The sequence below is a fragment of the Lissotriton vulgaris genome, chromosome 2_1 (genome assembly GCF_964263255.1).
Source record: "Lissotriton vulgaris chromosome 2_1, aLisVul1.2, whole genome shotgun sequence".
NCBI classification, from domain to species: domain Eukaryota; kingdom Metazoa; phylum Chordata; class Amphibia; order Caudata; family Salamandridae; genus Lissotriton; species Lissotriton vulgaris.
In genome coordinates, this window is record NC_141687.1 from 1,795,976,842 (window position 1) to 1,796,004,285 (window position 27,444).

At 44.0% G+C, this 27,444-nt stretch overlaps 1 protein-coding gene across 1 annotated transcript in view; it reads right to left on the reverse strand.

Moving 5' to 3' along the window:
- The window catches only part of SYT12 (synaptotagmin 12), an 858,259-nt gene that overhangs the window by 351,630 nt on the left and 479,185 nt on the right, over nt 1-27,444 (reverse strand). The window lies entirely within an intron of this gene.

Genomic DNA, 27,444 nt, shown 5'->3' on the forward strand with positions numbered 1-27,444 from the left:
GGATGCATCACTGGTGTGCATCGGTGGCCATATTGTGCAAAGTAATATTGGAGGAGGAGGTGTCCAGGTGCTTGCAGAAGACTGGAATCCAGTTACATCCTGGATTTGTATTCAAAAGAACCACATCATATTGATAAAGAACCTTAATAAATGCCATGTTACATGCTGCTTAAACTTCATTGCAAGTGCTGGAGATTTAAGAATTGAATGTTTTTTAATTTAGTTTGTTTGCAGAGAGGTGATTAATGTGGATAATGAGGGTCAGCTTTAGGACGGTGCTACAAGGTGTGGCCGTGCTGGGCACTGACCTTAGGGGGAGGTGAGTTTAGTAATATTGTATGATTAAAGGCATCTGCTTCAGAGTTCCTTGTGTGTCTAACTTCCAGGCAGCAAGGAAAATGTCAAGATCACTCTTATGACTAATGTAATTGCTAGAGAGAGAGATCAGCATTTTGTCTAGTGGCCGTTTTGACTCGCCATAAACTAGTGCCGAAAGTTAGTATACCTGCTGCAAAGAACAGACCTGTATTTTATGTGGATAACTGAGTGGATTAGTAAAGTCAGCCTTTACCAGTGCTTTAAAACAAATGGAATGTGTGTGAGAGAGGGGCTACGAAGAGATAAGGAGCACAGCCACATTTGTTGGGTGGTAGTGGTGAAATCCAAGGAGGCCATGGAGAGGAGGAGTGCTAAATCATATTGCCACACCAGGTGTCACCAGCAGTAAAGCTGGCCCTGTGGGTAACTTTACCAGATCATGTGAACTTAAGATCATTGCCCACTTCGGTTTAATATGATCGAGCAGCTTATAAGTTGCGAATGGACTCCACAAACTACCCATTGTGACTGTGATTATGGATTTTTTTATTGGAGAACAGTGCACTGGTGCTTTATGTAGTAAGAATTGTAAAGCACAACTTTATAAAGCGGCTCAGAAATCAATTAATTTTGTTTAAAATTAAGATTTTGTCAAATGGAATGTTAAACGGACATAATATCGAAAAGTTGCAAAGTCACAATCTAAAGGAATAGTGGCCTAGTATGCTTTTTATGTCCCTTATTGGACACATTGGAAAACTGAGCAGAAAGCACAGACAAGATGCAATTCTTTGTTGTGAGCAAAGCTATGTGGTACCCGAAACAAGTGCCGCATGGGTGAAATAAACAATGCAGGTCGAAAGGCTGGCGGGAATGGGGTTTGTGGGCCCATTGCGAGCCCCCCTTGTTCTGGGGGGAGGTGTTGCTGCACTGGCCATTTCACTGCACTGCGTGGAAGGCACCGAGTGGTGCCTGCCACGCAGTGCAGGGAAATGCAGTGCATCCCATTTTGACATTGCGAACGGTGCTGCATCCAACAGCACTGTCCGCAATGTTATGGGTCAGGGCGCATCCTAATATGTTTGGTGGGACCACCGCATTACTGGCATGTGGTCCCTCCACCGCAACGATGGCGGGCGGACTCATATCCGTCCGCCATCGTAATGAGCCCCTAAGTTAGGTATTATTAAGTATACAAAGCCTCTGACACCATGGATCACACAGGTTATTTTTTGTTCAAGTCCTATTTATTGACAATGAACGCTCATATATTAGCACATTATTTTGGGATTCAAAAGGGTACACATTGGGTGTGAACAGCTCAGCTTTGAATATCTCCTTATGACATAAAGTACATTCACTATTTACAACAAATAACTTGTTAGCTACTAGGTAAATCAACGTGAGGAAAACACAGTGACAAAATTACAGTGAAAAAATTAATAAGTTCAAATAACAACAATCCACAAAAAAGAAAAGTGAGTTCGTGTATCAACAAAATCTTATATACCAATTATTTAGTTAGATCATATGGCTGGTCCCATATTCCATACCCAACCACTAAAACATGCTCCTTAAAAATTCTCCCGTAGGTGTAACATGATGTTCCTCAACACCTACTGCAAGCCCTGATGAAGACCTGCCCAAACTTCCCATCCTGTCAAGATTTTTATCAAGGTCGAAACGCGTAGGCTCAACTCCAGTGCCAGGAGAGACATATGCCATATGATCTAACTAAATAATTGGGACATATAGTGAGAGACGCATCTCACAATTAGGCATCTAATACTTTTGAATACATGACTTTCACTGGCAAGATACAGGACAACTAACTTTTCCCTTTGAGGGACAAATTGATAACATTCCCCTGGGATACTAATATAATCTCCCTTAGATTCATAGTAGGACCCTGAAATATCAATTGTATATAAGATTTTGTTGATACACAAACTCACTTTTCTTTTTTGTGGATTGTTGTTATTTGAACTTATTAATTTTTTCACTGTAATTTTGTCACTGTGTTTTCCTCACGTTGATTTACCTAGTAGCTAACAAGTTATTTGTTGTAAATAGTGAATGTACTTTATGTCATAAGGAGATATTCAAAGCTGAGCTGTTCACACCCAATGTGTACCCTTTTGAATCCCAAAATAATGTGCTAATATATGAGCGTTCATTGTCAATAAATAGGACTTGAACAAAAAATAACCTGTGTGATCCATGGTGTCAGAGGCTTTGTATACTTAATAATATCTATTCTGATTCCTGCCTCTGATTACCTAAACAGAATCAATCCCCTGTGATTTTTGCAAAACCTAAGTTAGGTAGCCATGCAGTTTAAATGCAGGCTGCGATGTGCCCCAGTAGTCCAAAAGTAATACAACCAGTATGTACTATGAATAGAATACTCAAGTGTGTAGCATACAAGCGGTGTCAAATACCATCAGGACACTGCAATAGCTTTTAAAGTTCCAAGTTCAACTATGCTGGTGAAATAAAGTGACTCCGTACATTTTTGTCCATTTTTCTGTGCACAGTATGACAATAAAAATTATCTTGTAAAAAACTGAGAGATCCAAAATCAAAATGAAGCAGCCATATGTTGCTCCTTTCTCCCTTACTCACCTCTTGGAATTCCTCTAGTGATATGGAGGCAAGTGGGTCATGCTTCCATGTCTAAGCACGCAGCAAACAATTCCTCCATTAAGGGAGCTGCTGACCTATGCAAGGCGGCTTAAACATACAGGATATATATACACACACACACACACACACACACACACACACACACACATATATATCAACAAATCGGGTTTCCATAAATGCATATCATGCACAGCATGTAAATTCGGTATTAACACCAGCGAATACTGCTCTGGGTTTGATCCTAACCCGATTCAGATCAAAGGGTTATACACGTGCCGCACTGATTTTGCAATTTATGTATTACAATGCACTTGCGGGCTCAAATATATAGGCAGCACCAAATTACAAGCTTTTAATCGTATCCTCCAGCATTTGAGGGCAATTGTGAACTCAGATGTAAATTACCCAGTGGCCCGCCACTTCGAATTGGTTCACAATAAAAATCAAAATGATCTGAGATACTTTATAATTGATGCGGTACCCAAGAACATTAGGGGAGGCAACAGAGAAAGACAACTGAGACAGTTGGAAAGCAAGTATATTTTATCATTGGATACTAGGATCCCGAACGGGATGAAAACAGGGTAAGATTTACACAGTTTTCTGTAATAATTTACATTAGTAATGATCTATTTAATGTGTAAACCTGAAATAATGATAATAAGTTTAATCCCCGAATACGCTAGCATTTTTAGAGTGTGGGTGGTGGTATCACAATACATGTATATGTGGACCTGTCAACTTGTTTACCATAGACACTTCAGACTCAGTTCGTTTTACAAATTCCTCCACACTAAGATAGAGACACACTCCAGGTAGTTTGTAACTTTTGAAACATGCACTTGCACTTTAATGATGTGAATAGTAGTCGAAAATAACATCTGAGTGCCAGGGAACCTAATAAGAAAATGTTACTTACAAATCAAGATGACAGTAATATATAAAAATTATATAAAATATAAAATAAATAAACACATCATTATAATTAATTTTAACATGTTATCCGTTCATGCTTTGACTGAGAGCAATTATATTTATTATATATTTTTTAACTTGGGGATTTGATATGTAAATTTTAATATTTTTTTATCCAAGACTATCTGCAATTTGCACTTTGCACTGTTTTCCACATCAATTGAAATTTGCACTAGCACTTTATTCGTATATGCAGGGTTCACATATGGCGCAGTAGGAACATAACAGAACTTTTGTTAGCAATTTTGGAACATCAGTTTAAACACTTAATATGTGCTTGATAGAACTGTAAAATAATTATTGTTGTTTATGACTGCTAGATTTTATCCATTTTTGTTTTGGGGACGATTTGTTATCTTCTGTTTTTATTTTATCAGTAATGTATTTACTTTGCTTATTTGCACTGTTACATGGCTGTTACATCTCTCGTTCCTTTACCTACAATATGTCTTCCATGTCTATGCACACCAACACGGAGCTAAGAAGGAAATACAGACCTAGGTCGCCCTCAACTCAAGAAGTCACAACCACAATAATGACCTAGGTCTAGGGCATTCAATTTTAATCGAGCTGGGGTATCAGATGTCGCAATCAATTACAACAACCTCCCATTTCTTATGTATGTAGAGTAAGGTATACGCCAGTCAATAGCCCTTGTCTATGCGCCTGTTGAGCTGCAAAAGTGATTATGCACAGTATTTAAGCACTCCCATTGGTTCTAACTGTCATGTGATCAAGGCTGCGGCGACGTAGCAGAAAAGCCTCATGCTGGAGATGATGGAGAAATAAACCACCTCAATACAAATTTCCTGCGTATTTGTGGTCTGTACCTGGGTAAACGTTAGCGATTGTGGCCGAGGTTCAGGTTTCGTTAACTCTATATATATATGCATATATATCTATATATACCTATATATATATTCACAGAAAAAAACATAGGTTTCAGTTCTGCTAACTATAACTCGCGCACCCGCAATGCACTGCTGATAATGTCACATATTGCATCATTCATGACAAGGTCAGTGACATCACTGATGACATCACTGATGACATTGAAAATGATATCACTGATGATATCACTATTGACATCATCCAGTGAATGTGGCTTAGTTTGAAATTTAAATATGTATTATATATGTACCAATCTGTATTGAATATTGAGTGGATATATAACTGTCTGGATGGAGGATTTAGTAGCTGTCTGACTGTCTGTTTAAGTGAGTAATTAAAAGTGTGTCACTTAACACATGGATTAGTAACTAAACTATGTGAATGTGTGCATCACTGTCTCTGTTGTTGTATAACATGCTGCATCAGTTGGTCACTAACTACATGAGTGTGTATATTAGTTATTGATTAGTTAGGTGAGTATTTGTATGGGACAGTGAGTTTGTGTGTGGTTGGATGGGGTGTGTGAAACTCTATGCATAGATGTGTGAATGGTTGATTGACTAGGTGTATAGGTTTAAGACTGCATGTGGAAACAGTTGTTTGGGTGACTGAGTGCATTTATTGCAGTGTTGGTGAGCGAATATATGTTTTAGTTGTACATCTTCAACAAAGTAAAAAAATAAAAAGCATTGTATGTGAGAGTTGGTGTATATAAATAAGCATATGTCAGTGATTGTGAGAGTAACTATATGTATGGGTGTATAATTGTAATGGTGATTTTTTAACATAATAACTATGAGTTACTATGTGTTTGAATAAATGAGGTGTTGTTGGATAATTGTGTAAGTGAGTATATGTAAGTGTGATTAATTTTTTTTCACGAGTGAGTAGGATGACTGCATAACCGACTAAGATGACTGCTGATGTGTTAATGTCTATATATGTGTAGAGGTGCATTTGATAGTGGTCTATTAATTAGTGACTGCATGAATAAATGATTCTGTTGTTGAATGGGTAGTTGTGTGTGTAGACTTAGGAATCAGTGAGTGGGTATACAGTAACTGGTATTGGTGTGTCAATGGTTTCAAATATGGTACTCTGTATTTTACAGTGAGTGATGAAAGGTCATACTAGTGTATAATGAGGTGTATCAGATTGTCACATGGATGATGTCATCAGTGATGTCATCAGTGATGTCATTTGAGATGTCATCAGTGATGTTATCAGTGATGTCACTGACCATGTCATGAATGGTGCAATATGTGACATCATCAGCAGTGCATTGCGGGCGCACGAGTTATAGTTAGCAGAACTAACTATAACAGAGGAATTTCTATGGCTTTGTACGAGTTAAATGACCAGCTAACTATAACACCCCTGAAACCTATGTTTTTTTTTAGTGAATTTCTAAGGTTTTTTAAATGCTAATTTCCAACTATAATGTCTCTGAAATCTATGTTTTTTTCAGTGAATGTCAACGTTTTTTTAAATGCTAATTTCTAACTATAACGTCTCTGAAACCTACGTTTTTGTGTGATAGTAGTTATACCTATTTTTTTTACAGTTTTTTAACTGTTTATTTATAAATGTTTTATTTATTAAATAACATTATATATTTTTCTGAAAATTGCAACCAAAAAAAAAAAATTGAACTGAAATATTGATTCATTTTTTTGTTTTCATTTTTTATTTTAATATATTTATATTATTTTCTTTAAAAAAATGTTTTCCAATTTTTTTCGGAGTTGCTCACTTAAAGCGTACACATCACGGTGGGTGCGCGGATTCTAGCCGCCTCTATAGGAAAAGTCGTGAAGGATCCGCGTACGTTGTGCAATGGCTGCATGTTTTTCAGTTACTTCATATATATTTAATATTACGTGATGTGCGTGATTGGTATGCGACCAGTCCGCGACTCCTGCTCCTGTGCATTCGCGACACATGCTCATTACGGTACGAGACGCTTGCTCGGTGGCGGGTCGCGCATGACGTCATATACGTGCTGGGGGCGCGCCTCCCGCAAAAAATGTTTATGTTCCACAATGATATATATGTGTCTTTAATATACATATTAGGACAAGAGATTATATAAGATATTCATAAAAATAATATATTTGTACTTATAATAAACTTATATTATTTGTAAATATATTTGCATGCATCCTGAGCGCAGAAAACCAGGTCAGCAGAGCTGCTGTAGAGCCAGAGAAACCAGGTCAGCAGAGCCGTTGCAGAACCAGAGAACCAGGTCAGCAGAGCTGCTCTGGAGCCTAAGAATCAGGTCAGCAGAGCTGCTCTAGAACCGAAGACCCAGGTCAGCCGAGCTGCTCCAGAGCCAGAGACCCAAGTCAGCAGAGCTGCTCTAGAGGCCGAGAACCAGGTCAGCAGAGCTGCTAAAGAGGGAGAGAACCAGGTCAGCAGAACTGCTCTAGAGTCAGACAACCAGGTCAGCAGAGCTGCTTTAGAGCCATAGAACCAGGTCAGCAGAGCTGCTCTAGAGGCAGAGAACGAGGTCAGCAGAACTGCTTTAGAGCCATAGAACCAGATTAGCAGAGCTCTTTAGAGGGAGAGAACCAGGTTAGCAGAGCTGCTTTAGAGGCGGAGAACCAGGTCAGCAGAGCTGCTCTAGAGCCAGAGAACAAGGTCAGCAGAGCTGCTTTAGAGCCATAGAACCAGGTCAACAGAGCTGCTTTAGAGTCAGAAAACCAGGTCAGCAGAGCTGCTCTAGAGGCAGTGAACCAGGTCAGCAGAGCTACTTTAGAGGGAGAGAACCAGGTCAGCAGAGCTGCTTTAGAGCCAGAAAGCCAGGTCAGCAGAGCTGCTCTAGAGCCAGAGACCCAGGTCAGCAGAGCTGCTCAAGAGGCCAAGAACCAGGTCAGCAGAGCTGCTTTAGAGGGAGAGAACCAAGTCAGCAGAGCTGCTTTAGAGCCAGAGAGCCAGGTCAGCAGAGCTGCTCTAGAGTCAGAGAAACCAGGTCAGAAGAGCTGCTTTAGAGCCATAGAAAAAGGTTAGCAGAGCTGCTCTGGAGCCTAAGAAGCAGGTCACCAGAGCTACTCTAGAACCAGAGACCCACGTCAGCAGAGCTGCTCTAGAGCCAGATACCCAGGTCAGCAGAGCTGCTCCAGAGGCCGAGAACCAGGTCAGCAGAGATGCTCTAGAGGGAGAGAACCAGGTCAGCAGAACTGCTTTAGAGCCAGAGAACCAGTTTAGCAGAGCTCTTTAGAGGGAGAGAACCAGGTCAGCAGAGCAGCTTTAGAGGCGGAGAACCAGGTCAGCAGAGCTGCTCTGGAGCCTAAGAACCAGGTCAGAAGAGCTGCTCTAGAACCAGAGACCCAGGTCAGCAGAGCTGCTCTAGAGCCAGAGACCCAGGTCAGCAGAGCTGCTCAAGAGGCCAAAAACCAGGACAGCAGAGCTGCTAAAGAGGGAGAGAACCAGGTCAGCAGAACTGCTTTATAGACAGAGAACCAGGCCAGCAGAGCTGCTTTAGAGCCATAGAACCAGGTCAGCAGAGCTGCTCTAGTTGCAGAGAACAAGGTCAGCAGAACTGCTTTAGAGCCAGAGAACCAGGTTAGCAGAGCTCTTTATAAGGAGAAAAACAGGTCAGCAGAGCTGCTTTAGAGGCGGAAAACCAGGTCAGCAGAGGTGCTCTAGAGCCAGAGAACCAGGTCAGCAGAGCTGCTTTAGAGCCATAGAATAAGGTCAGTAGAGCTGCTTTAGAGCCATAGAACCAGGTCAGGTCAGCAGAGCTGCTCTGGTTGCAGAGAACCAGGCCAGCAGAACTGCTTTAGAGCTAGAGAACCAGATTAGCAGAGCTCTTTAGTGGGAGAGAAACAGGTCAGCAGAGCTGCTTTAGAGGCGGAGAATAAGGTCAGCAGAGCTGCTCTAGAGCCAGAGAACCAGGTCAGCAGAGCTGTTTTAGAGCCATAGAACCAGGTCAGCAGAGCTGCTTTGGAGCCAGAGTACCAGGTCAGCAGAGCTGCTCTAGAGGCAGTGAACCAGGTCAGCAGAGCTGCTTTAGAGGGAGAGAACCAAGTCAGCAGACCTGCTTTAGTGCCAGAGAACCAGGCCAGCAGAGAAACCAGGTCAGCAGTGCTGCCTAGGAGGTAGAGAACCAGGTCAGCAGAGCTGCTTTAGAGCCAGAGAACCAGGTCAGAAGAGCTGCTTTAGAGCCACAAAAACCAGGTCAGCAGAGCCGTTGTAGAGCAGGAGAACCAGGTCAGCAGAGCTTCTCTACAGCCTAGGAAGCAGGTCAGCAGAGCTGCTTTAGAGGCTAAGAACCAGGTCAGCAGAGCTGCTCTAGAGCCTAAGAACCAGGTCAGCAGAGCTGCTCTAGAAGCAGAGAACCAGGCAGCAGAGCTGCTGTAGAGCCAGAGAAACCAGGTCAGCTGCTTTAGCGTGAGGGAACCAGGTCAGCAGAGCTGCTTTAGAGCCAGGAAACCAGGTCAGCAGAGCTGCTCTAGATCCAGAAAACCAGGTCAGCAGAACTGAATTAGAGCCATAGAACCGGGTCAGCAGAGCTGCTCTAGAACCAGAGACCCAGGTCAGCAGAGCTGCTCTAGAGCCAGAGACCCTGGTCAGAAGAGCTGCTCTAGAGGCCAAGAACCAGGTCAGCAGAGCTGCTAAAGAGGGAGAGAACCAGGTCAGCAGAACTGCTTTATAGCCAGAGAACCAGGCCAGCAGAGCTGCTTTAGAGCCATAGAACCAGGTCAGCAGAGCTGCTCTAGTTGCAGAGAACCAGGTCAGCAGAACTGCTTCAGAGCCAGAGAACCAGGTGAGCAGAGCTCTTTAGAAGGAGAAAAACAGGTCAGCAGAGCTGCTTTAGAGGCGTAGTACCAGGTCAGCAGAGGTGCTCTAGAGCTAGAGAACCAGGTCAGCAGAGCTGCTTTAGAGCCATAGAACCAGGTCAGTAGAGCTGCTTTAGAGCCATAGAACCAGGTCAGGTTAGCAGAGCTGCTCTGGTTGCAGAGAACCAGGTCAGCAGAACTGCTTTAGAGCTAGACAACCAGGTTAGCAGAGCTCTTTAGAGGGAGAGAACCAGGTCAGCAGAGTTGCTTTGGAGGCGGAGAATAAGGTCAGCAGTGCTGCTCTAGAGCCAGAGAACCAGGTCAGCAGAGCTGCTTTAGAGCCATCGAACCAGGTCAGCAGAGCTGCTTTGGAGCCAGAGGACCAGGTCAGCAGAGCTGCTCTAGAGGCCGAGACCCCGGTCAGCAGAGCTGCTCTAGAGCCTAAGAACCAGGTCAGCAGAGCTGCTCTAAAACCACAGAACCAGGCAGCAGAGCTGCTGTAGAGCCAGAGAAACCAGGTCAGCTGCTTTAGCGTGAGAGAACCAGGCCAGCAGAGCTGCTTTAGAGGGAGATAACCAGGTCAGCAGAGCTGCTTTAGAGCCAGGAAAGCAGGTCAGCAGAGCTGCTTTAGATCCAGAAAACCAGGTCAGCAGAATTGTTTTAGAGCCAGAGACCCACGCCAGCAGAGCTGCTCTAGAGCCAGAGACCCAGGTCAGCAGAGCTGCTCTAAATGCCAAGAACCAGGTCAGCAGAGCTGCTAAAGAGGGAGGGAACCAGGTCAGCAGAACTGCTTTATAGCAAGAGAACAGGCCAGCAGAGCTGCTTTAGAGCCATATAACCAGGTCAGCAGAGCTGCTCTAGTTGCAAAGGACCAGGTCAGCAGAACTAGTTTAGAGCCGGAGAACCAGGTTAGCAGAGCTCTTTAGAAGGAGAAAAACAGGTCAGCAGAGCTGCTTTAGAGGCGGAGAACCAGGTCAGCAGAGGTGCTCTACAGCCAGAGAATCAGGTCAGCAGAGCTGCTTTAGAGCCATAGAACCAGGTCAGTAGAGCTGCTTTAGAGCCATAGAACCAGGTCAGGTCAGCAGAGCTGCTCTGGTTGCAGAGAACCAGGTCAGCAGAACTGCTTTAGAGCTACAGAACTAGGTTAGCAGAGCTCTTTAGAGAGAGAGAACCAGGTCAGCAGAGCTGCTTTAGAGGCGGAGAATAAGGTCAACAGAGCTGCTCTAGAGCCAGAGAACCAGGTCAGCAGAGCTGCTTTAGAGCCATAGAACCAGGTCAGCAGAGCTGCTTTAGAGCCAGAGTACCAGGTCAGCAGAGCTGCCCTAGAGGCAGTGAACCAGGTCAGCAGAGCTGCTTTAGAGGGAGAGAACCAAGTCAGCAGACCTGCTTTAGTGCCAGAGAACCTGGTCAGCAGAGCTGCAGAGCAGCTCTAGAGCCAGAGAAACCAGGTCAGCAGAGCTGCTTAGGAGGTAGAGAACCAGGTCAGCAGAGCTGCTTTAGAGCCAGAGAACCAGATCAGCAGAGCTACTCTAGAGCCACAGAAACCAGGTCAGCAGAGCCGTTGTAGACCCAGAGAACCAGGTCAGCAGAGCTTCTCTACAGCCTAGGAAGCAGGCCAGCAGAGCTGCTTTAGAGCCAGAGACCCAGGTCAGCGGAGTTGCTCTAGAGGCCGAGAACCAGGTCAGCAGAGCTGCTTCAGAGCCTAAGAACCAGGTCAGCAGGGCTGCTCTAGAACCAGAGAACCAGGTAGCAGAGCTGCTGTAGAGCCAGAGAAACCAGGTCAGCTGCTTTAGCATGAGAGAACCAGGTCAGCAGAGCTGCTTTAGAGGCAGTGAACCAGGTCAGCAGAGCTGCTTTAGAGGGAGAGAACCAAATCAGCAGACCTGCTTTAGTGCCAGAGAACCAGGTCATCAGAGCTGCAGAGCAGCTCTAGAGACAGAGAAACCAGGTCAGCAGAGCTGCTTAGGAGGTAGAGAACCAGGTCAGCAGAGCTGCTTTAGAGCCAGAGAACCAGGTCAGCAGAGCTGCTCTAGAGCCACAGAAACACGGTCAGCAGAGCCTTTGTAGAGCCAGAGAACCAGGTCAGCAGAGCTGCTCTAGAGGCCGAGAACCAGGTCAGCAGAGCTGCTCTAGAGCCTAAGAACCAGGTCAGCAGAGCTGCTCTAGAACCAGAGAACCAGGCAGCAGAGCTGCTGTAGAGCCAGAGAAACCAGGTCAGCTGCTTTAGCGTGAGAGAACCAGGTCAGCAGAGCTGCTTTAGAGGGAGAGAACCAGGTCAGCAGAGCTGCTTTAGAGCCAGGAAACCAGTTCAGCAGAGCTGCTCTAGATCCAGAAAACGAGGTCAGCAGAACTGCTTTAGAGCCAGAGACCCACGTCAGCAGAGCTGCTCTAGAGCCAGATACCCAGGTCAGCAGAGCTGCTCTAGAGGCCGAGAACCAGGTCAGCAGAGATGCTCTAGAGTGAGAGAACCAGGTCAGCAGAACAGCTTTAGAGCCAGAGAACCAGGTTAGCAGAGCTCTGTAGAGGGAGAGAACCAGGTCAGCAGAGCAGCTTTAGAGGCGGAGAACCAGGTCAGCAGAGCTGCTCTGGAGCCTAAGAAGCAGGTCAGCAGAGCTGCTCTAGAGCCAGAGACCCAGGTCAGCAGCACTGCTCTAGAGGCTAAGAACCAGGTCAGCAGAGCTGCTAAAGAGGGAGAGAACCAGGTCAGCAGAACTGCTTTATAGCCAGAGAACCAGGCCAGCAGAGCTGCTTTAGAGCCATAGAACCAGGTCAGCAGAGATGCTCTAGTTGCAGAGAACCAGGTCAGCAGAACTGCTTTAGAGCCAGAGAACCAGGTTAGCAGAGCTCTTTAGAAGGAGAAAAACAGGTCAGCAGAGCTGCTTTAGAGGTGGAGAACCAGGTCAGCAGAGGTGCTCTAGAGCCAGAGAACCAGGTCAGCAGAGCTGCTTTAGAGCCATAGAATAAGGTCAGTAGAGCTGCTTTAGAGCCATAGAACCAGGTCAGGTCAGCAGAGCTGCTCTAGAGCCTAAGAAGCAGGTCAGAAGATCTGCTCTAGGACCAGAGACCCAGGTCAGCAGAGCTGCTCTAGAGCCAGAGACCCAGGTCAGCAGAACTGCTCTAGAGGCTAAGAACCAGGTCAGCAGAGCTGCTAAAGAGGGAGAGAACCAGGTCAGCAGAACTGCTTTATAGCCAGAGAACCAGGCCAGCAGAGCTGCTTTAGAGCCATAGAACCAGGTCAGCAGAGCTGCTCTAGTTGCAGAGAACCAGGTCAGCAGAACTGCTTTAGAGCCAGAGAACCAGGTTAGCAGAGCTCTTTAGAAGGAGAAAAACAGGTCAGCAGAGCTGCTTTAGAGGTGGAGAACCAGGTCAGCAGAGGTGCTCTAGAGCCAGAGAACCAGGTCAGCAGAGCTGCTTTAGAGCCATAGAATAAGGTCAGTAGAGCTGCTTTAGAGCCATAGAACCAGGTCAGGTCAGTAGAGCTGCTTTAGAGCCATAGAACCAGGTCAGTAGAGCTGCTTTAGAGCCATAGAACCAGGTCAGGTCAGCAGAGCTGCTCTGGTTGCAGAGAACCAGGTCAGCAGAACTGCTTTAGAGCTAGAGAACCAGGTTAGCAGAGCTCTTTAGAGGGAGAGAACCAGGTCAGCAGAGCTGCTTTAGAGGCGGAGAATAAGGTCAGCAGAGATGCTCTAGAGCCAGAGAACCAGGTCAGCAGAGCTTCTTTAGAGCCATAGAACCAGGTCAGTAGAGCTGCTTTGGAGCCAGAGTACCAGGTCAGCAGAGCTGCTCTAGAGGCAGTGAGCCAGGTCAGCAGAGCTGCTTTAGAGGGAGAGAACCAAGTCAGCAGACCTGCTTTAGTGCCAGAGAACCAGGTCAGCAGAGCTGTAGAGCAGCTCTAGAGCCAGAGAAACCAGGTCAGCAGAGCTGCTTAGGAGGTAGAGAACCAGGTCAGCAGAGCTGCTTTAGAGCCAGAAAACGAGGTCAGCAGAGCTGCTCTAGAGCCACAGAAACCAGGTCAGCAGAGCCGTTGTAGAGCCAGAGAACCAGGTCAGCAGAGCTTCTCTACAGCCTAGGAAGCAGGTCAGCAGAGCTGCTATAGAGCCAGGAAACCAGGTCAGCAGAGCTGCTCTAGATCCAGAAAACCAGGTCAGCAGAACTGCTCTAGAGCCATAGAACCGGGTCAGCAGAGCTGCTTTAGAGCCAGAGAACCAGGTCAGCAGAGCTGTTGTGGAGCCATAGAACCAAGTCAGCAGAACTGCTCTAGAGCCTATGAACTAGGTCAGCAGAGCTGCTCTAGAGCCAGAGAACCAGGTCAGTAGGGCTGCTGTAGAGCCAGAGAACCCAGGTCAGCGGAACTGCTTTAGAGGGAGAGAACCAGGCAGCAGAGCTGCTTTAGAGCCAGAGAACAAGGCCAGCAGAGCAGCTTTAGAGCCAGAGAACCAGGTCAGCAGATCTGCTTTAGAGCCAGAGAACCAGGTCCGCAGAGCTGCTCTAGAGCCAGAGTACCAAGTCAGCAGAGCTGCTTTAGAGCCATAGAACCAGGTCAGCAGAGCTGCTTTAGAGCCTAAAAACCAGGTCAGCAGAGCTGCTTTAGAGGGAGAGCACCAGGTCAGCAGCGCTGCTGTAGAGTTAGAGAAACCAGGTCAGTAGAGCTCCTTTAGAGGGAGAGAACCAGGTCAGCAGAGCTGCTCTAGAGGGAAAGAACTAGGTCAGCAGAACTGCTCTAGAGCCAGAGAACCATGTCAGCAGAACTGCTTTAGAGCCATAGCTCCGGGTCAGCAGATCTGCTTTACAGCCAGAGAACCAGGTCTGCAGAGCTGTTGTAGAGCTATAGAACCAGATCAGCAGAGCGACTCTGTAGCCTAAGAACTAGGTCAGCAGAGCTGCTTTAGAGCCAGAGAACCAGGTCAGCTGACCTGCTGTAGAGCCAGAGAAACCAGGTCAGCAGAGCTGCTTTAGATGGAGAGAACCAGGTCAGCAGAGCTGCTTTAGAGCCAGAGAACCAGGTCAGCCTAGCTGCTTTAGAGCCAGAGAACCAGGTCAGCAGAGCTGCCCTAGCTGACACTGACTGACTGACACTGACTGACTGACACTAACTGATTGACACTGACTGACACTGATTGACTGACACTGACTGACACTGATTGACTGACAGTGACTGACTGACACTGATCGACTGACACTGACTGACAGACACTGACTGACTGATACTGTCTGACTGACACTGACTGACACTGATTGACTGACACTGACTGACTGTCTGACACTGACTGACTGACACTGACACTGACTGACTGACACTGACTGACACTAACTGCTTTAGAGCCAGAGAACCAGGTCAGCAGAGCTGCTCTAGCTGACACTGACTGACTGACACTGACTGACTGACAATGGTTGATTGCCACTGACTGACACTGATTGGCTGACACTGACACTGACTGACACTGACACTGACTGGCACTGATTGACTGACACTGACTGACACTGATTGACTGACACTGACTAACTGGCTGACACTGACTGACTGACACTGACTGACTACTCTCCACTCTCTACTATTCAGTCTACTACTCTCTACTACTCTCTACCACTCACTCTCCACTACACACTCTCCACTACTCACTCTACTACTCCCTACTACTCTCTACCAATCACTCTCTACTACTCTACTACTCACTCTCTACTACTCTCTCTCTACTAATTACTCTCTACTACTCACTCTACTACTCTCTACTACTCACTCTCTACTACTCTCTACTTCTCACTCTACTACTCTCTCTCTATTACTCACTGTCTACTACTCTTTACTACTCACTCTCTACTATACATTCTTTACTACTTGCTCTCTACTACTCACTCTCTACTACTCTCTACTACTTACTCTCTACTGCTCTCTACTACTCACTCTCTACTACTCCACTACTCTCTACTACTCACTCTCTAATACTCACTCTCTACTTCTCTACTACTCTCTAATACTCTCTCTCTATTATGCACTCTCTACTACTCACTCTACTACTCTCTTCTACTACTCTCTTCTACTCACTCTCTACTTCCCTCTACTAGTCACTCTCTACTACTCCACTACTCCACTACTCTCTACTACTCACTCTCTACTACTCACTCTCTACTTCTCTACTACTCTATACCACTCACTCTCTACTACTCTCTACTACTCACTCTCTACTACTCCACTACTCTCTACTACTCACTCTCTACTACTCTCTCTATTACGCACTCTCTACTACTCACTCTACTTCTCTCTACTACTCACTCTCTACTACTCTCTCTCTCTACTCTCTATTACTCACTCTCTACTCTCTACCTCTCTAACTCTCTCTACCTCTCTCTACCTCTCTCTCTACTGCTCTCTAACTCTCTACCTCTACCTCTCTACCTCTACACCTCTACCTCTCTCTAAATCTCTCTACACGCACACATATGTATATATATATATATATAAATATATATATATATGTATATATATGTATATATACATATATATAGATATATACATATATAAACATATACATAATCTGCATATCCATATAAATACACATATAAATGCATGCATACATATAAATATACATATATGCATACATATGCCATCATCATCAAAGCTTTATTTGAGAATTATACTCATAAAAGCACAAACATACATTTAAGATACATCATTTAAAAAAAAAATGTCATAGTTATACAAAATTTTAAAACAATTGTGCAGACATAAACAATAAAAATCTTTGATGTATGATTACACAAAAACCACAAAAAGTACCCCAATCAATTTGCATTGGTAGGAATTGCCCTCCGTTGAATGGACCATGCCCACCCCAAATACTTTGCTGTTGCTAGAACAACAGGCATATCGGTGGTGGTACAAAGTATTTGTAGTGCCTCAACAACCCTAGAAGTCCCTAAGTTTCTGCAGACAGGAACTAACCAGACTTTTCTCGGGGTGGCGTAAGCTTTGCACAAGAATAGGAAGTGGCCTATACTTTCGTCTACTGCACCACAGGCTGGGCAGCAAGAGGTGGTGGAACTCCTCCACCTACCTGTCAATGATCTCAAAGGAAGGGCACCTGATCTTAACTGGAAGAAAAGCTTCCTATCCCCTGGGTTAGTAATGCTGTCCCAATATGGTTCCGAAAACCGTGGCATGGCTAAGATATATAGACAATTTATTGTTGATTTGGGATTGAATGAAACAGGAATTTGAGGCTTACTTCGAAATTCTTAACAACTCAGATTTCGGTCTTAAATTCACATATGCAATTAGCGAGTCAAGAGTGATTTTCCTGGATACGGAAATCTTTATTGAAAATAATGCAATACAGACAACAGTGCAACGCAAGAGTACCACAACAAACGCGGTCCTGCATGCTCAAAGCTTCCACCAATCCAGCCTAATTCAAAATATTCCATTCGGAGAATTCCTGCGAATAAAGAGAATTTGCTCTAAATAGGAAGACTGGAACATGAACAAAAAATTAGCCAGCAAAAGATTTGAGAAACGCAAATACAATCCTGCAAGTATTCAAACGGCTCTAAATCGCTCCTCCAGTATCAAAAGAACTGATCTACTCAAAGAAGAACAAGCATCCAACCCGGATGATCAAAAGATTCGATTCATTACTACTTACTCCACGGCCAACCAATCAGTAATCAAAATCCTGAAGAAAAATTGGCACATTCTACATATGGATACAAAAATTGCGGAAATTGTGGGGGATCATCCCAATGTGACTTATCGGAGAGCTAAGAACCTAAAAGACAAATTAATTTAAGGTCATTTCCAGGAGAGGAAAAAACCTGAAACTTGGTACAAACCCAAGGGATTTTATAAATGCTCTGGATGTAAAGTTTGCTGCATTGCCAAAAATATCAAACAACTTGACATGGCGAATAAAAAAACATGGAAAATTGATCAATAAAACCCAATTTGTCATTTATGTTTTAGAATGTCCGTGCTCTTTGAAGTACATTGGGGGCACCAAAAAGGAACTAAAACTGCGCATCCTGGAGCATGTCCGGGCTACCATCAACTCAGATTGCAGCAACGCAATGGCCAAACATATGGAAACAGAACACAATAGCAACTGGAAAGAACTAAAATTCTATGGAATTGAAAGTGTTGGGCCAAATCAAAGAGGGGGTGATCGTGAAAAAATAATGAGACAAAAAGAATCAAAACACATCATGAGTTTCTGAGCCTTGCGCCCGTATGGGCATAACCAGGACGAAGAACTACATTGCCATCTTTAAACATCCTAATTACTGACTACTGAACATGGATGAGTAACAATGTTACCTCTCTTGAAAAAAGATTTTAACTTGCACTTTTTCACTTTATGTTTAGTTTTCCACACTGAAGGACATGTAAATTGTTTATGCTATGAAGATTTACACATTAAATCAGAAATGGAGGGCAAATTGACCAATATTGACACCCAAAAGGTGTATTTTAAAAGCCCACCGGAGGGCTTCAATGTGAAACAGAGAGACATAAGAGTTGAGAAATATGGGCACCAGCATGATGCCGAATTTGGTTTAGAATGTATGTGTATATGCCCACTGGAGGGCCTCATTTTTAACACATTGGAAAATATTATGTTTTGGTTTAAATATCGATGTGGCTCAATATCATTACCCAAATGACAATAGCATATAATAATTGGCGATGAAAGGTTAACATGATTATAATGTTTCCCAATAAGACTACATGTCCCAGAAATCCTGTACAGCTAACAGGAAGTGATGTAACAGATAAGCACTCTCACTTTATTTAAAATTGTAAAAAAATGTCGATTCAGTTTACCTGTGAGCAAGGTCTCCGTAGAGACCGAAACGCGTAAGGTGTAGCTGGCTTGCTGTGAAAAAAGCGAATAAACCGTATATTTGATAACAGAGCGTGTGGCGTAATTTTGAAGAACACGAGAGTGCATAAGGAATCAACTCTCTGAAAAGGGAAAACGGATATATATATATTCACTTTAAAAACCATAGGTTTTAGGCATTATATAGGCCTTATATATTTAAGAATTAGCATTTAAAAAAACATTGAAATTGCTCCTATATAGTTAGTTGTACTAACTATATTTCGCGCACCCGCAATCTACTGCTGATGATGTCACATATTACCTCATTCATGACATGGGCAGTGACATCACTGATGACATCACTGATGACATCTCAAATGACATCACTGATGACATCTCATTTGACATCACTGATGACATCATCCAGTGACTGTGTGTTTCTGTAAAGTTTGTAAAGTTTAAATATGTTTTACATATTGAAGAATGAGTGGATGTATAAGTGTCTGGACGAAGGATTTAGTAGGTGTGTGACTGACTGTATGAGTGAGTGATTAAATGGGTCTTACTAAATGCATGGGTTAGTGACTAAACTGTCTGAATGTGTGCATCAGTATGTCTGTTGTTCTGTAAGCTGCTGCATGTGTTGATCAGTAGCTATATGAGTGGCTATATGGGTTATTCATTGGTTGCCCAAGTATTTGAATGGGAGGCTGAGTGTGTGTGTGGGTGGCTGGGAGTTATGGGACTCTGTGCATAGATGTGTGAGCAGTTGATTCACTAGGTGTATGAGTTCAAGAGTGCATGTGGAAACAGCTATATGGGCGGTTGACTGTGTGTATGGGTGTGTTGGTGAGTGAATGGATATCTCAGTGCTACATGTCCAAGTAAGTACATATGTAAAACACAGTGCATGTGAGAGTTGGCATATATAAATGACTATACATGAGAGCCAGTGAATGTGCGAGTGGCTGTATGGATCATTGTGTACTTGTATCAGTGATTGTATAAGAGAGTAAGTATGTGTTAGCATATGTTTGAATAAGTAAGGTGTTGTGTGTATAACTGTATAGTTGAGGAAATGGAAGTGTGATTGATTCTTTGCATGATTGACTAGGTGTGTGAGTAACTCCATGGATAAGTGGCAGTGTGTGAGTGTCTGTATAGGTGTATGAGTGCATATGATAGTGTTGTATTGATGAGTGACTGTACGTATGAGTGATTCTATGGGTGAATGTGTGAATGTGTGTGTAGACCTAGGAATCAGTGAGTGCGTATGTAGTAACTGGTATTGGTGTGTCAATGGTTTCAAGAATGGTAGTCTGTATTTAACACTGAGTGTATCAAAGGTTATATTAGAGTGTGAGGAGGTGCATCACATTATCACATGAATGATATCATCAGTGATGTGATCAGTGATGTCAAATGAGATGTCATCAGTGATGTCATTTGAGATGTCATCAGTGATGTCATCAGGGATGTCACTGACCATGTCATGAATGATGTAATATGTGACATCATCAGCAGTGGATTGCGGGTGCGCGAAATATAGTTAGTACAACTAACTATATAGGAGCAATTTCAATGGTTTTTTAAATGCTAATTCCTAACTATATATGGCCTGAAACCTATGGTTTTTTAAGTGAATTTGCAAGGTTTTTAAAATGCTAATCCCTAACTATATAAGGCCTGAAACCTATGGTTTTTTAAGTGAATTTGCAAGGATTTTTAAATGCTAATTCCTAACTATATAAGGCCTGAAAGCTATGGTTTTTTCTGTGAATTTGCAAGGTTTTTTAAATGCTAATTCCTAACTATATCAGGCGTGAAACCTATATTTCTTTTTTAATAAATTTCAAAGGTTTTATAAATGCTAATTCTATTAGCGGATAACGTTTAGATATGTTATTATCCTTCTGGGACCACCTGAGCAGCCATCTTGTTTCTCAGGAGAAGTGAGGCACAAGAGAGCACAAAACAAGAGTGGAAAACGCGAAAGGGGGCAGGGTAGAGACCCCCTGACCCCCTAGCCCTTCTCAGGGGTTCCTAGAAGGACCACCAAGTGCAAAACAAGTATTATTATTTTTTTTAAATCGCGGGGTACGCGCACGAATTTTGGGGGGTGCAGCATTGTAGGATAGCCACACCAGTACAGCAGCAACTGGCTGGACACTAACTCGGTGCCATCCGGATCTCGGCGCGTTGTGCTGCCTTCGGCCTATTCGCACATCGGTCCGCTACTGACGCCGCCTCACGTGCCAACGGATTTTCTACGCTTTTTGTAGCCCTATGCCGCATAACAGGTCATGTGACTTGTTTATAAAACTTTTCATTGGTTCATTTTACTTTTGGTTTCCTAAAGATGGAAGGCTTGGTCATATGACCTAAAAATAACACTTTTCATTGGTTTAGAATTTTTTTTTTCCCAAACGATGAAAGCCCCACCTTGTTTCTGGATGTTTCAGACTGAAGCTGGCGTCAGCATGAGAGCACTACCATGTCGTAGGTCCGTCGTGGCCATTCCATGAGCAAACATGGCAGCCGCTCCCCACCAGAAGCCTGCGGGAGTCGGGGGCCCCCAAGACTTTTGTAGAATTTTCACGGCTGAGGGGACGCTTTTGAGAATGGGACCCAAGCCCTATCAGGGAAGCGTCCGAGTTCCAAGGTGTCCCAGGGCCATTTTTGTGGACCACGCCCAAATCTGAAGAGCCGGCCGCCATTTTGAGAGTCCTGTGGCAGTCGCTTATCGTTGCAATGCAAGAGCGGGAGCAACTCAACTACATGGTGAGCGAGACGCTGTAGTCGCAAGAGCGGGCGGTAAACAGCTGAATGGCGGAAGAGGCACAGTGTAGCAAAAACGGGCGGAATGGCAACTAAAACGGTAAAGGGGCGCCCCACTACAGCGTGTCTTCAGGTCAAACGGATTGTGGGACAATGTCCAGAATAGAAGAGTCATCAAAAGGCAAAAAGTTCCGCCGGACCCCGGGAGCCGGCCGCCTATGTCGGGGGCGATCTCAGGCTAAACCGGTGCTATAAGACTTGGGGAGGGGGTCGGAGCCAAGGGTCTTCTCCGAGTCCGTGCCATCACACCGCCCCTCGGGGGCCTCCGTCAAGCGGTTTAGGGAGGTGCCATATCACATTGTTTTCAAATGCAGTCAGGTCCACAAACGACCCTCACTTACTTTGAGAATAGTGAAGCTGCAGTAGGTGGAAATAAGCTTCAGACAGTGTTACAAGCGCTGCTCAGAACTCTGAACTATGGCACCCAACATCCAGAACTTATGCCATTTGAGAATGGCAGTGACATCGAAGCAACTCAGGGACCAAAACCATTAACGTACTTTCACGTATGAAAATCTTACTTGGGGAGGGGGCAGGAGCGAACCGCCCCCTCCCAGTCCGCGCCACCACACCGTATGTTGAAAATCTGAAGCCATCGTTCTACAAACTCAACCAACCTTAGATGGAAAAATCTAGAAAAATGTACAAACTGAAAACCAGTTTTGGTCTGCATAGCATCAGTAGCAACGCTTGCTATCAGTGTGCATGAGTTTCATGCTCGATCGATTGAGCTAGCCGGATCGGGCAATAAAAAGTATAAAATAGTTATGTAAATAGTTATTTAATAAAATGTTTTACCCTGTTTCTTTGCTGGTGTGTTGTATATATTTTTAATATTTGCATAGGGTTTGTCGTTATTTTGGGCGGGGTGGGTGACGGAGCTGAGCTGTCTTGCAGCCCTCATGGTGTGGAGCTCAGTTCATCTCACTATTTTCGTATTTCTCATGAAGGGTTGTTCCTAATATTTCTATTTTAGCGAGGTCAAAAAGAGATCCAATTAGTGGCCTACTGATTTTGCTCGATTAATTTTAGTTTTTTACACGATTTTTCACGATTTTTCACTATCTGCAAAGACTAAACAGAGTATTGCGACTTTGTGCTTGTTTGTAAATAGAGAATGAACCAAAGAGAATCAATTGTAAAACAGTAAATGCTTGGATAACAATCAATCAAATGGAGAGACAAGCAGGCACGACGGATTACAACGGGGGTAAAGGCCTGCGTTAACTACTCTTCACTATCTGCAAAGAGAGAGTACTACTAAGAGAAAAGAGGGGGGGGGCAGCGTTCAAAGCACATCAGCGTGCATAAACACGAAAAAGTTTTTACCTATCACGTACTTGACATTTGACAGCTTTTGATATTTGCTATTAAAAAACCATTGAAATTCACAGAAAAAACCATAGGTTTTAGGCCATATATAGTTAGGAATTTGCATTTACAAAACCATGAAAATTCACTGAAAAAACCATTGGTTATAGACCATATATAGTTAGGGATTAGCCTTTTCAAAACCTTATTTTACTCACACAAAACCATTGAAATTTCATATATAGTTAGTTGCACTAACTATATATCGCGCACCCGCAATCCACTGCGGATGATGTCACATATTACATCATTCATGACATGGTTAGTGACATCACTGATGACATCACTGATGACATCTCAAATGACATCACTGATGACATCTCAAATGACATCACTGATGACATCTCAAATGACATCACTGATAAAATCACTGATAACATCTCATTTGACATGACTGATCACATCACTGATGATATCATTCATGTGATAATACCATGAACCTCTTCAGACTCTAATATAACCTTAGATACAATCAGTGTAAACAGACAGTCACTCATCCATGGAGTTACTCACACACCTAGTCAGTTATGCAAAAAATCAATCACACCTCCATTTTCTCAATTATACAGTTATACACACCTTACTTATTCAAACATATACTAACACATATTTACTCTTTTATACAATCCCTGATACATGTTCACAATGATCCATACAGCCACTCACACATTCACTGGCTCTTATGCACAGTTATTTATATATGTCAACTCTCACATGTACTGTGTTTTACATATGTACTTACTTTGACATGTAGCACTGAGATATCCATTCACTCACTAATACACTCATGCACAGTCAACCGCACATACAGCTGTTTCCACATGCACTTTTGAACCCATACATATAGTGAATCAACTACTCACACATCTATGTACAGAGTCACACACCTCCCAGCCACCCATACACACACACTCAGTTTCCCATACAAATACTTGGACAACCAGTGAATAACCCATACAGTTATTCATATAGCTACTGATCCACATATGCAGCAGTTTGTAGAACAACAGATATAATGATGCACAAATTAAAACAGTTTAGTCACTAACCCATGCACTCAGTGAGACACATTTAATCACTCACTCATACAGTCAGTCATGCACCTACTAAATCCTTCATCCAGGCACTTATACATCCACTCATTCTTCAATATGTAAGACATATTTTCACTTTACAGAAACATACAGTCACTGGATGTTGTCATCAGTGATGTCATCAGTGATGTCATTTGAGATGTCATCAGTGATGTCATCAGTGATGTCACTAACCATGTCATGAATGATGTAATATGTGACATCATCAGCAGTGGATTGCGGGTGAGCGATATATAGTTAGTGCAACTAACTATATATGAAATTTCAATGGTTTTGTGTGAGTAAAATAAGGTTTTGAAAAGGCTAATCCCTAACTATATATGGTCTATAACCAATGGTTTTTTCAGTGAATATATATATATACGTGAATACATATATATATATATTCACGGAGGACGGGAAACAGCATTGCCTTTTCTGTCCCTGCTCGTTTGACATTGGTACTAGGGGGCTGGAACGTCTGGGGGCCGGAGGGAGCACTCTGAACACCTATTTACTGGATATTGACTGCTTGCTCTGCATAACACTCTGCCACATAACGCATTTCCATTTGGAGACAACGTTAGCAGCACTTACCTGGCTGATGCATTCTGGGGCCTGTAGTTCCGACGAACAGCAGGCAGTGTGCTTTTACTCCACCGGAGAGTGTGGCGCCCAACAACGAATGGGACAGTGGCAGGGACTATTTACACAAGGAGCAAAGTCGCTAGAACATTTCTGATGACATCTGAGGAAGGCCTATGTCAGGCCGAAATGTATTATGCCCTAATTCAGCTTCTTTAAAGTGTTTCCTCCAGTTTCACCGCTGTGGCCTCTGCTTCTTTACAGGTGGGAGGAGTTGCTTGGATATATATATATATACATATATACATATATATATATATATTGGACCGCCAGCTGTCACGGATAAATCCGGGGAGACAAAGGTATTTTACCTATTGGTGCATAGTCCGCATTGACTGCCCCTGCCCCGCCTGTATACCTGTGGAGCTGGAAGTTGCGGAGTAAGGGGACCAAGGGAGCCGGCCGTGGATGTTCTTCGTGATGGATGTGCACAAAACCTACCTGTAACCAGCGCGGACCCATTGTTTTGCCTCACTCCGCCACACCGCCCACCCAGGCTGGACGTTACAGTGCCTGCTGGGAATTGCAGTTTATTCATCTACACTAAGCTGCTACGGGTGTGACAACTTCATTAGGGGGAGGAGCAGCGAGCGCTGGGAAGTACTTTACACAGGTGGAGATTGATGGGTGTGTTCTGTGTTGGGCGCTGAGGAAGGCTGTCAAAGCCGAAATGCATTCGCCACCGCTACCAGAAGATGAATAAATACGAGCTGGCTTCTCAGAAAACCCCTTCGGCCTCTGAGTCTTTCTTGTTGGGAGGGACTGTTTCCACGATAATTTGCTGCGCCTGCCAGGGACGCACAACAGAGGGCCCCGCGACACCAAAGGTCAAAGGAAAAACACTGGCATCAGACTGCTTGCAGCTGCAAAGCGTTGAGGTATCGACATTTCCTTTGGACCGCCAGCTGTCACGGATAAATCCGGGGAGACAAAGGTATTTTACCTATTGGTGCATAGTCCGCATTGACTGCCCCTGCCCCGCCTGTATACCTGTGGAGCTGGAAGTTGCGGAGTAAGGGGACCAAGGGAGCCGGCCGTGGATGTTCTTCGTGATGGATGTGCACAGAACCTACCTGTAACCAGCGTGGACCCATTGTTTTGCCTCACTCCGCCACACCACCCACCCAGGCTGGACGTTACAGTGCCTGCTGGGAATTGCAGTTTATTCATCTACACTAAGCTGCTACGGGTGTGACAACTTCATTAGGGGGAGGAGCAGCGAGCGCTGGGAAGTACTTTACACAGGTGGAGATTGATGGGTGTGTTCTGTGTTGGGCGCTGAGGAAGGCTGTCAAAGCCGAAATGCATTCGCATTACACAAGGACTCTAGCCTCTGAGGAAATGCTGTGTGAAGCATGAAACGCGTCAGGCTGCTTATTCTTTTGGAACAGACTTGCATTCACTGTGCTGCAACTTCCCAAATAAAAAACGAAACTTTTGCTATCTGCGTGGGCTCTCCTAAATGGGCTTCTTTGTGAGATGGAATTAATGACGGCCGGTCCCGGTCGTGGGAGAGACCTGCCATGGAAGAATGGACTGCGCTGGTTTTCACTGCGAGGCAGCGCTACAGGCAGAATAGCCGTTTGGGAGGCAACAAGATACAACATGGTGAGAGCGGGACTCTTTTCCAGAACCACTTGGTTTTTTATTCCTGTCCAATGTTTGTCAAGTGCAAGCAACTCACTGGAGTATTATCGACGGCACTACAACAACCATAAATATATATATATATATTCCCCAGGCAATCTCCTTTTTGACAAGTTAGACTAGGGTGCACGCCGGATTCAAAACAAAATTCTTTATTGTTCAAGGATCAGCATGACCCGTTTCAGCATGTAGCTTTCCTCAGATGCATTCCCTTGTAGATTGCCTCTGCCACTGCAGTCCGACGTGACGTTTTAAAGTGTTTGGCATCTAAAGTAGATTGTTTGCACACCTGTTTTTCATTATGGGAGGAGCCGCCTTGGTAATCCAACACGTGGAACTGCAACTCCCAGTGTGCAGTTCATTTCCACCAACGTGCTGCGATTTGCGGTCCAAACAGCCAGATTCCCTTGATACCTCATGGTTGAGGCTGGCTGTAAATGAAGTCAGGTAGGAGTTCTCAGTGTTTTTTTGGGCTTTCTGAGGTTCTGAATCCGTACCGTACCGTACCGTGAATTGCAAGTCCGGGACATCGCTGTAGTAGTTTTGTCTCTCCATGTGGTCATGGACTATACGTGATTGCAGAAGTGCTCTGCCTTGGTGATGTGAGGCGGTCCAGGTGCTTGCCTGTCCCACCGGACATTACATACCGGACACTTCAGAAAGTGCTTACCTTGCACGGTATCGCTCCGCGCTAATATTTCCACAGGCAGTCTCCCTTTTGGCAAATATATATATATATATTTAGGTATAGACATAGATATATTCACACAATGGTTATCTGGGTTGAAAATATCTCTTAAAATGGAACATTTTAAACTCAAAACTAAACTTGAAAATAAACAATGAAATGCACCAATTATAGCTAACTGCAATAACTATAACTGCCACTCTCGCCATGCAGAGTGTTGTCTTAAATTAGTTCATTTCATATGTCATCAGGGATGTTATTAATGCTGTCATCGAAAATGTCATGAGTGATGCAATATGTAAGGGTGTACACAGTGCATGGCAAGGGCGCAAGTTATAGTATTTTAAACAATAAGTATGGAGTGGACCAGAAATGTCACTCGTCAAAGTTACGAAAATGTAGGAAGAAAAAAGCTATAGTATGCTTATATTATGTCATTGTCCCAATTATACCAATCACAGAGGAACACTTGCTAGTTTTAAAGGTCAAAGTGACCTTTGTTTATGTCAGAAGCACGAGAATGAGCAGGCAGTTGATTTGAAGGGAAGCATAAATAAAATGTCTTAAAGTCACACATTTCTGGAAGCTGCTGCCAGTTCCCTGACAGAGCACAGTGTGTTGATATTTCACACTGAGCTGCTATAAATCTAACAACAGGTTTCATGATCTTCTCTTTAAAATAGAGGTCAGATTGTCAGAGGGCAGAGAAATACACTCTTGTCATGAAACATTTAACAGAAAGGCCTTGAACT